This window comes from Akebia trifoliata, chromosome 8, assembly GCF_017979445.1.
Source record: "Akebia trifoliata isolate Shusen 1 chromosome 8, ASM1797944v1, whole genome shotgun sequence".
Taxonomy (NCBI): Eukaryota; Viridiplantae; Streptophyta; class Magnoliopsida; order Ranunculales; family Lardizabalaceae; genus Akebia; species Akebia trifoliata.
This window is the reverse complement of record NC_141382.1, coordinates 22,933,486-22,944,115: the sequence shown is the minus strand read 5'-3', so window position 1 is coordinate 22,944,115 and position 10,630 is coordinate 22,933,486. Positions and strand designations below refer to the sequence as shown.

The 10,630-nt window shown below is 35.3% G+C and overlaps 1 pseudogene; it reads right to left on the bottom strand.

Annotated features, from left to right (window-relative positions):
- Window positions 1-6,484: 6,484 nt before the first annotated feature.
- Window positions 6,485-6,980, bottom strand: LOC147396394 (uncharacterized; annotated as a pseudogene).
- Between the last annotated feature and the right edge of the window lie 3,650 nt (window positions 6,981-10,630).

The following is a 10,630-nucleotide window of genomic DNA, read 5'->3' as shown; positions in this document are numbered from 1 at the left end:
CCTAAGCGTAACGTAGGCTCTAGGGATATTTTAAGGTTAGGGGTATTTTGGTAATTTGGTAATTTTTTTAGTGATTTTTATCATGAAGCTTATTTTTGTCTAAAAAATGATGATTTCTATGTTTTTGGGGTCGTATTTCCCTAACGTAGCATGGTTTTTAAAGTTTTGTCAATTCAAGATACCTGATCCGGATTTCTAAAACATATCTGGTAACAAAATAAAGCATTGGAATAAACATCCATCATTGGGAACCGTTGCGATCGGGTTGACGAGTTGATTAATCAGACGAGTGCAAAAATGGGGTGTCTACAGATGTCCCTCTTTGGCAGAGGGTTGAAGCAAACTAGATAGCAAATCTATTTTGGTAGATAGTGTGATATCCGAATGTCAAGATAGTGACAGTTCATTTTGTAGCCTGATTTAGCAATTCGTCAGGGTGTTCGGATCTTAGAGGGTAAAACTCTCCCCGAACTAAAAAAATGTCAAGTCCTTGAGCGTGAGCTCTAGCTGGCAGTGTCAAATCCTTGAATTTTAGAAATTTCTCTTTGACTGATGTAACAACTGTGCAAGTGTGTGGACTTAAAATCCGAGATGGATTTCAAAGAGTTTGAGTAAAATCTGAGCACAAAATGAATATAAATTGAGCTAAACTGAGCATAATTTTGAGAAATCATCGGCGGTATCTGAGCATAGTTCCGAGAAAATCATCGGCGACATCTGAACATAATTCTGAGAAAACCCTTGGCGGCATCTGAGCATAATTCCGAGAATACCCTCAATAGTAACTGAGCATAATTCCGAGAAAACCCTCGGCGGCATCTGAGCATAATTCTAAGAAAACCCTCAGCGGCATCTGAGCATAGTTCCGAGAAAACCCTCGACGGTAGCTGAGCATAATTCTAAGAAAACCTTCGGCGGCATCTGAGCATAATTCCAAGAAAACCCTCGACGGTAACTGAGCATAATTCTGAGAAAACCCTCAGCAGCATCTGAGCATAATTTCGAGAAAACCCTCGGCGGTAACTGACCATAATTTTGAGAAAACCCTCGGCGGTAACTGACCATAATTCTGAGAAAACCCCGGACGGCATCTGAGCATAGTTCGGAGAAAACCCTCAGCAGCATCTGAGCATAATTCTGAGAAAACCCTCGGCGGTAACTGAGCATAATTCTGAGAAAGCCCTTAGCGACATCTGAGCATAGTTTCGAGAAAACCCTCGGCGGCATCTGAGCATAATTTAGAAAAAGCCCTCGACGGCATCTGGGTATAATTTCGAGAAAGCCCTCGGTGGCATCTGAGCATAATTCCGAGAAAACCCTCGGCGGTATCTAACTGAGTAAAATTGAAATTAAAGGAATAAATCTGGAAAAGAACGATTGAAAATGAATCTGGAAAAGAGAGGTTGAATCTGGAAATGAATAGATCTAGGACAGAATGAATGCCCTATCTCCTATGTGAGATCCAAAATACTCTTGTTTGAACCTCAAGGACTTATCCAAAAGTTTTATGAATTTAAAACCTGAGTTTTTATTTCTTTTGAACCTCAAGAGTTTTTCGAAAAACTGTTATCAAGAGGGTAACCTTAATTTTGGGGTTCTCATTATCTTTTAGGATAAACATTGCTAAAAAAAAATGCCCCTAGTTTGACAGTGAACATGGCATTGAAGATAATTGAACACATCATGCAAAAATTAAAAAAAAATACCCCTAGTATAAGGGGGAAAAGTTACATTAAAGAAGAAAGAAAATGCCCCTTGTATGAAGGTTTGAAATATTTGATTACCATATAAACGCAATAAAGACTCAACTTTTAATTTTGATTAATTTTATTGAAGGTTTTGAGTCAGGCTCAAGAGAAAAAAATTATTTCCTTTCGAGACTTATCATAGAATTCACCCTTATCTCCCTTGGTTCACTTGGGAAAGTAAAAAATTTCAGATTGATCGTAGACAAGATACTTGTGGCTTCCGAGTCTGTGCCTGATTTAAGCTAAGTATTGAACTTGATTACTCGGACTTCTCGGACCGCTCTTAATTTTTAACTCCCGAAGATTTTCTTCTATTTTTCTTTGTCGCTCTAACTTTTGCCTATATTACCTTTTCAGGATTTCAATCTAACGAGCTTGCTCTAACTTTTGCCTAGATCGCCATTTTAGGTTTTTGATCTAGCGAACTTCTTTTTTTTTTTTTTCTTGACTCTGATTGTTGCCAAAGTTGTCCTTTCAGATTTTCAACCTTGCGAGCTTGCCTTAATTTTTGCCTAAGTCGCCCTTTTCGAGTTTTCAACTTAGCAGGCTTCATCATTTTTTTTATCTTTTTCTTCTTCTCTGAACTTCTAGAGTTACTGTCTGATCATGCTTTGCTATCTTCCTTGACTTTTCGTACGGTACTTAGGAGGACTTTTATAGGTAAGCTTAGGACTGGGTATAAAAAGAAAGGAATTTTGAGGCTCAAAAATCCAAATGCCCCTTGTGTGGCATTTCCTTTAAATTATTTTCTTTTTCCTTGAATGTTCTTCCCTACTCTAACAATATTTCTTTTTCTTTTGAATTTTTTTCTTTTTAGATCTATTTTTTTATTTTGATGTGGTCGGGCCTGAAGTAACTTCTCAAGTTGCCTACATACCCCAGAATTTTGGGATCAGACCAAGACGTAGTTCGAATCTTCCCTCCCTAGGTTAGGTGATCGGGCTGAGAAAAAAAAGGCATAATTTTTTTTTGAAAAGGTTGCAAAGGGGTTGAGAAATGATATATTGAACTAGGTAATAGGAGAATTGATTCGGCCAAAGATGGCCTCCTTAAATATAGTACTGTTTGATTTGGTCAAGGTTGGTTGGTTATGGTAATTCGATTCCATAATGATCTTGACGCCTGATATCTTTTCTTGGTAATATTTCCTTGATGATGAATGGACCTCCTCAATTTGATTTGAACTTCCTTCTAGGATCAAAGACAGGTGTCCGATTCTCTTTGAGTACTAAATCCAACTTGCAAGTGACAGGCCTTGATCTTTTTGTCAAACGCACGGGCGATTCTTCTTTGATAAGCTTGCAAATGGTACAAAGCTCTTAGTCATTTTTCTCCGATCAAGTTTAATTCTTTATACCACTGACTAACCCAATCTGTTTCTAACAATTGACTTTTCTTGAAGGCCTTGAGATATGGGATTTCCATTTCAACTAGTAAGATTGTTTCCATATCATGCACTAGAAAGTAGGGAATAGCTCCAGTGGAAGACTGTATTGAAGTATGATGTGCCCCTAGTGTGAATGGTAACTTCTCTAACTAATCCTGGTGTGATTGACACATTTCCTTGATGATTGTTTTGAGATATTTTATTGGCTGCTTCAACCTTTCCATTAATCTGAGGAGGATAGAGAGATAATGTGATGTCGAATCTCGAACTTTGAACACAGAGTGATACCCTAAGCTTTGATGTACAACCCATTATCAGAGATCAATACTGCTTCAACTGTTTCATTAGTCTAAGAATGGTAATCTATTTTGGGAGCTTTACCATTTTGAGAAATGTAGCACTAATACATTTTGTAACATCTTCCTTGATCTCATTTTCTCAAGCCAGTATCTATCCTGTGTCAGACAAAACCCAAGCTTGCACTTAACCTATCCTCATAAGCCCACACGAACAAATCTTTTGAAATTTCTGAGAAAATTCATTATCCCCTTGTGTTCCTCTAGGGATAGGATGGTTTTTATTTGAATTTCTTTAGGAATTATTTTCTGTTTCGAGCCCGAGTTTTATCTTCCTATCCTTGAAGCTAGATTATTAGTTAATTCGTTAATGCGCTCGAGGTATTCAAAAATTTCTATTGTTCGATCAATTTCAGATGGAATGACAAACACCTCTATAGACTCGATAAACTAACTCGACTCAAAAGGAAAATAGTAGACTCGATCTAAAGAAAACATGACATTGCAGGAAAAAAAAAAGGGACTCAAGCTCATGAAAACTCAAGACTATCTACAACGGGCTTGATTAAGACTGAGGACTGAGACATTACTTACAATTGGCATGACGGAGGCACTATAATCTTCAAAGAACAACTGGGAAATGTTGAGATATTCTAAAGGATTTCTGATGATTGATTTGGCCGTTCTAACTGACCGGACTAGTAACCCTAACAAAACGGTGAATGATTGAGCTTAGGTACAATGATAACCTTGAGACCCCATCAAATGTGACTCTGATCAATTCCAGTGTTACCCCCTTGATAATATTTTAAATGAACCCTTAGATTTTATTGAATTATGTACACCAATCCATTAAATAATTTATCCATAAAAGGAAAATAATTCTATTGCACTCTTGAAAATTATTAAAAAATAATGTTTTTATTGAGTAATAATTTTCATAAACATTTTTCAATAATTTTTCATGCAAAAATAGATCTTTTGTAAATCATTTTTTTCTTTAAAAAATATTTTTCTTCCTTTTCTTTGTTTTTTGAAAAATATTTTCTTTTAGAAAACTTTTTTTTTTGGAAAGCATTTCCTTTTGAAAAATCTTATTCTTCTAGAAAACATTTTACTTTTGGAAAGCATTTCCCTTCTGAAAAATATTTTTCTTCTTTTAAAATAGGTTAAAAATTCAAATTAGAAAAAAGTTTGAATTTTATTTTGATTCAAATGGCTCAGTCCATAATGATCGTTGGATCGAGATGGACTGGGTTAAGTTTAAAATGGATTTTTTATTGGGTTGGTGTACCTAGTGATACTGTAATTTCAAATCAGGTTAAACAACAAAAAATTTATCCTTGAGGACAAACCCGTACATTCCTGATCGCATTATTCATATACATTCATCTCATCATTCACATGCATTCTGATCTCATCATTCCCATACATTCATCATTCACAATGTCTAATTCAAAGAATCGGAAACACCACGATAAGTTCGAGTCGTGACCTACAGGGAAGGTTTCTAGACTCTAAGCTTACTACGTGCAATACATTTTTATCTGGCCACCTTTGCCCAAGCACACCTATATACCTCTCGATACGTGGTGGCTTGGTTTGATATACCGTATAGGTGATAATCTAAAATCTCAACTCACTTCTCTGAAGCCAAAAACAGCCAGTTTGATCCCCAGTTGAGAGGTGGCGCACAATACTGAGCAAAGACCAACTTAAATACCTTTCGTCTATAATAGACGTAGTCTATCCTCCTCGTACAGTAGGGTACAGCAGGGCAAGATCTCACTTAGGCACTGATTTTGACCAAGAAATGCAATTGATATACTTAGATTATCTTTTACATACCTATGGGTACGAGTCAAGAGTTGTAGCTTTCATAAATGGTTTGGCATCCCACGAGGGGACCGACTACGTACTAGTACTACATTGGCAATCGGGACATGTGACTGTGTGGCTCACAATAGGTAAAAGGCTCAGGTCGCTCCAGCCTGGGTGCATCGATATACCTTTTAGAGTTACCTGATCAGACGGTAATGATGTCCCAGTTTGATATACCCTAAGGTACGTGACTGGAGTTGTGATTTTCATGAATGACGTTGCATCTCCAAAGAGATCGGGCCACGTACTAGTACCACATTGGCTATATGGGACATGCAAGCATGCAAAACAGTAAACGTGCATGTGGTGTGTGCAAAACAGGGTGGGGTGTGCCCGGGACCTTTTTTAAATTGATTAAGTTATGGGTCCAATTAAACCATACAAGAGAGGATATTAAATCATACAAGTGCAGGCATGCATTAATCAGAAACATATTCATATGGTTCAATTTAAGATTTAAACATGCACATCTCCTCCACACATCAATTATGGTAGATCAATCAATGAGTACAGCATATAATAATCAATTAGATCCAATCATAGACACAATTTTTGTAATTTTATGGTCCAATCAAGGGTTGCTTTGGGTGATCTTAAATAAATTAAGATTCCCAAGAATATTAAATTAAGGATGGAAAGACAATGGTTGGAACAAGAGGTGATTTTTATTTTTTTAACCAAAAAAAACAAATTGATTTTCCTAAAAAAAAAAACCTTTGTTCATTTTTTCTTTTAATAGAAGTACGAGACCTCCAAAAAAAATCCTTTTCCTTGATACATGTTGCTGCCAACCACACTCACAGGAAGAAAAAACTAACAACAAAAAAAAAAAACAAAACAAAACAAAACAAAAAAAAATTAAAACTTGAGGCCTCAAATATCTATTATGGTGTTCAGAAAGTCAATTCTCCAATGGTTTCAAGACTTTTCTATAATCCAGATTTTATCGGTATTTTATCGGTTTGGAAAAAAAAAAATTAGCGCTTAATGATTCTACCGATCTTGATCAATTTACTTATAGAGAGTATAAACAAAACAACCCAAAAAAAAACTTTAAATCGATGAACCCCCAATTTCCCACATGAGTGGCCGATCTTAGTGGAATCGATGAACCAAGATCCTAATATTTAGTTTGAGATTGATCTCTCCATTTGATCTTTCCCAATCGGCCTTTAAGCCTTTACTCCAATGGCGATAGCTGTTTTTAACTTCACGAGTTCACCTAACCTTAGGGAACCACCTTTCTTATCTTTGATAAATATCAATGGCACATGCCTTGATGAGGCCAAGTTAGGAAGGTGTTTTATTAACCATCGGGGGTTGCAATCAGAAGCTAAAAGTACAGCCTAAAGCCGAACTGAAGAAGCCTCGTGACCACAACAGTCCACAGGAGGCTCTTAAGCAGAACTTCCCAAACCAGCACTTGGCATCATCCGCTCCAACACACGGGTGACATCATTGACCCCAATTGAAAATTGTTGCTTAATCCATATTTTTTTCAGGCAATGCTCCCTATGAGATCTTTGCTTACCCTATCTCCCTGTCCAATGATTTGAGAAGATGAACAAGACGCTCTTCTTCATAGATATTAAACTGTTGTTGTTGATAAGTAGAAACAGATTTTGGGGCCTCAAGGGAATTCCTGGATTTCTTATTTCTCTTTCGCATGGTGGGAAAAGGTTTGATATTCACAAAGCTCTCTTGCACTCCAACTGTTTGAAATCACAGATTTTGTGAGATTTTCGCACAGCCCGAACGCATGAGAAGTTGAATCTCGAAGACTAGAGATGCTATTGCGGAGAAATCAGACAATTAGAGGAGCTCCAAAGTGAATGAGGATCCTAGATTTGAAGGGTGGAGAGAGAGAGAGGGAGAGAGAGAGAGCAAGAAAAACGTCTTCTCTGTTTGCTGTTTTTCAGCATGTGGAGAAGAAGATAAAAAACAGTAACAACTGTTTTCTACCAACGGCACACCACACTAAAAAATATTTTTTTGATTTTTTTTTCTTGGAAAACTCTCCTCATCACAAACAACATTAAAAAAGCAAATTTTCTTGTTTCTTAGAACATCACCTAGAAATAATTTATCTTCATAACTTGCCACATATGCATCGTAACATGCTAAAAATTTTAATCCACATTTTTTTTTCTTTTTTTTCTTAAAAAATATCATAACTCTCTTCCTAACCACCATCATTCCATCCTCAATTTATGTCAATTTGAATCTTTCATTATTTAGGAATCATCAAAAGGTGACCTTTAATTGAACCATAAAAAAGTGCCAAAACAAAGTATCCAAAATTGAACCAAAAGATAATACAGACCAAAAAATAATTCAAATAAAAAAATGGGTCATTTCCTATGTCATTAACCTTTGATCTCATGCATTATTTAGGGTCATTCTGAATGATCTCAAATTGTACCATAACAAAGATGTGCCAAACAAAAATATTCAACATCCCAATCAATGATCACCAATAGAGCCAAAAGAATGATAAAAATCAAAATAAAAAATAAATAACTAAAAATAAAATAAAAAACTAGGTTCTATTGGCAATGCTCCCATACTTGGGGCTTTTCAAGTCTGATCCTCAATGGTCCCTAGTGGAGTCGTCACTGAAAGCGCCTTCGATCCGCGGGGTGTGCGGATCCGCTTTTGACCTTTGAGGTTTGGGAGTCGCCACCTAGTTATTACGGTCTAGGAATCAGATACTGACTCTAAACGGATAAAAAACTAATCTACTAAAGAAAAACTGAATCCGGATATCACATTACGGAGTAGGAAGGTGTTAGGCACCAATCCCGCCCGACCAATGCCAGTCTCTACTTATCCCAAATAAGATTACATTGTTAACAATAAAACCTAGATAGAAAAATAACAGAAATTTTACCTTTGATACGCAAAGATCTTGTTCCGTCAAATCCGACAAAAACTGCTCCTTGTACTGTACTCATTGCTTCGTTCTATCTCCGAATCTGATTTCTTATCTCCGAGGCAAGGTATCTCTTTCTTGGATCTGGGTTCTTCGAATTCGTTATGGATTTTGGGGTGTTTTTTAAGGACTTCTACGTGTTTTTCAAGCTAAAATTGAAGTATGGGTGTTAGGTAAGGAGTTGGAACTTCAAAATTAGGGTTTGTGGGAGGCTAGGGAGGCTTTTTGACCTACTTCTCTTAGGGTTTATGATTTGATACGAAAATAGGGTGTGAGGACCCCTATTTATAGATTTTTTTTAAGGGTTGATTTAGATAGAGTTAGTGTTTAATTAGAATTCTTTTAGTCAGAGTTGTATTTTAGTTAGAATTGTTTTAGGTAGAGTTGTATTTTAATTAGAATTGTTTTAGGTAGAGTTATATTTTAGTTAGAACTCTATTAAAAAGAGTTATTATTTAATTAGAACTCTATTACGATTTTGACTTTTGGTCTTATTTGATTGACTTTAATACCTTGACTTTAGTCTTACTTGATTGACTTTAAGATTTTGACTTTAGTCTTGCTTAATTGACTTTAATTTTGAATTTAGTCTTACTTGATTGACTTTAATACCTTTACTTTAGTCTTGTTTGGTTGACTTTAATTTTTTGGAGAACCCCCCTCTATTATATCTTTAATTATTTGGACCCCCAAATGGAAGGGGTCCTTGAATAAATATCTCGGCAACCCTCAACAATTTTGCCTGAGAGCCTGATTAATCAATTTTTTAAGTTTAAAATTTTAAATTAATTTTTTAAATGTTTCACTTTAATTATTTAATATTTTATTTATTAATTTTTAAAATTTTTAATTATAAAAATTGTGAAATTACCGTTTTACCCCCGGAGAGGACTTTTCGCGTTTTAAGTCGGTTTTTAATGTTCTAAGATGTTTTAGAATCGATTTTTTGTAAGGAATTCAATGGAAATATTTGTTTGTGTCATTTATGAAGTTTTTTTGTGTGAAATGATCGTGAACTTTATGAGGGGCATTTTCATAATTTTATCGAATTCTGTGAAAATTGGTGAAATAATTTATTTGATTTCGATTTGTTGTTTTATGTGTTTGAATGGGTTTTCATAAGCATAACGTAGGCTCTAGGGATATTTTAAGGCTGGGTATTTTGATAATTTGATAATTTTTTAGTGATTTTTATCGTAAAACTTCTTTTTGTCTGAAAAATGATGATTTCTATGTTTTTGGGGTCGTATTTTCCTAGCGTAGTGTGATTTCTAAAGTTTTGTCAGTTCGAGATACCTCATCCGAATTTCTGAAACATATCTGGTAACAAAATAAAGCATTGGAATAAACATCCATCATTGGGAACCGTTGCGATCGGGTTAACGAGTTGATTAATCAGGCGAGTGCAAAAATGGGGTGTCTACAAATAGTAACTTATCCAAACTCAATAGTAGATCAATTAAAATTTAACCTAGATTAATCAAGTCATTGCTTAATCTATAGCTAAGATGATAGGTCAGCTAGCTCTTTCTTTTGGAGGGAGAAAAAAAGGTCAATTTCTCAGTCAAATTATTTCTCAGTCATTTAAGATTAAATGACTCAATATGGGCCTATCAAATTATTTTTAAAACACTAATAGGGATGTCACCCTACTGGTTAGTTTTTGGCAAGGCCTGTCATCTCTCTATAGAACTTGAGCATCAAGCAAATTGGGCGATTAAGCACCTTAACTTTGATCTCGATCAAGTCTGTGAAAATTACAAATTACAACTCGATGAATTAGAAGATATCAAAAATGACTCTTATGATTGTGTTAAACGTTATAAAAAGCATAAATTTTTTTATCACGATAAGCACATTCTTCTACGAAATTTCGAACCTAATTAAAAAGTTTTTTTGTACAACAGCAGACTCCACCTTTTTTCATGGAAACTCAAATCCTGTTGGACTGGTCCATATATTATCCAAATAGTTTACCACCATGGTATTGTTGAAGTCCTAAATCCTAAGGACTGATCCACTTCAAAGTAAATGGCCAACACCTCAAACCATATCTCGAGTATGTACCGCAAGAGGAAGTTCTTCTCCTTGATGATCCAATTTATCAAGATTAACAGAGTTTTTTTTTTCTGGCTAAAGACGTTAAACTTAGGACTTTTAGGAGGCAACCTATTATTTCTATTTTCATTTGTAGTAGTTTTAGAAGTTTTAGATGAGTACTATAGTTTTTTGCTTCAATTAAGCCTAGAACTTGGCCATTTTCCTTACCAGGAATAGTTACCGATTCGAAATCAAAATGGTACGTTCTAAAAGAAAAATCATAATTGATCTCATATGTTTAGGGTTGCATGATACTTAGTAAAAATGAATGGTCTACCTATCGATA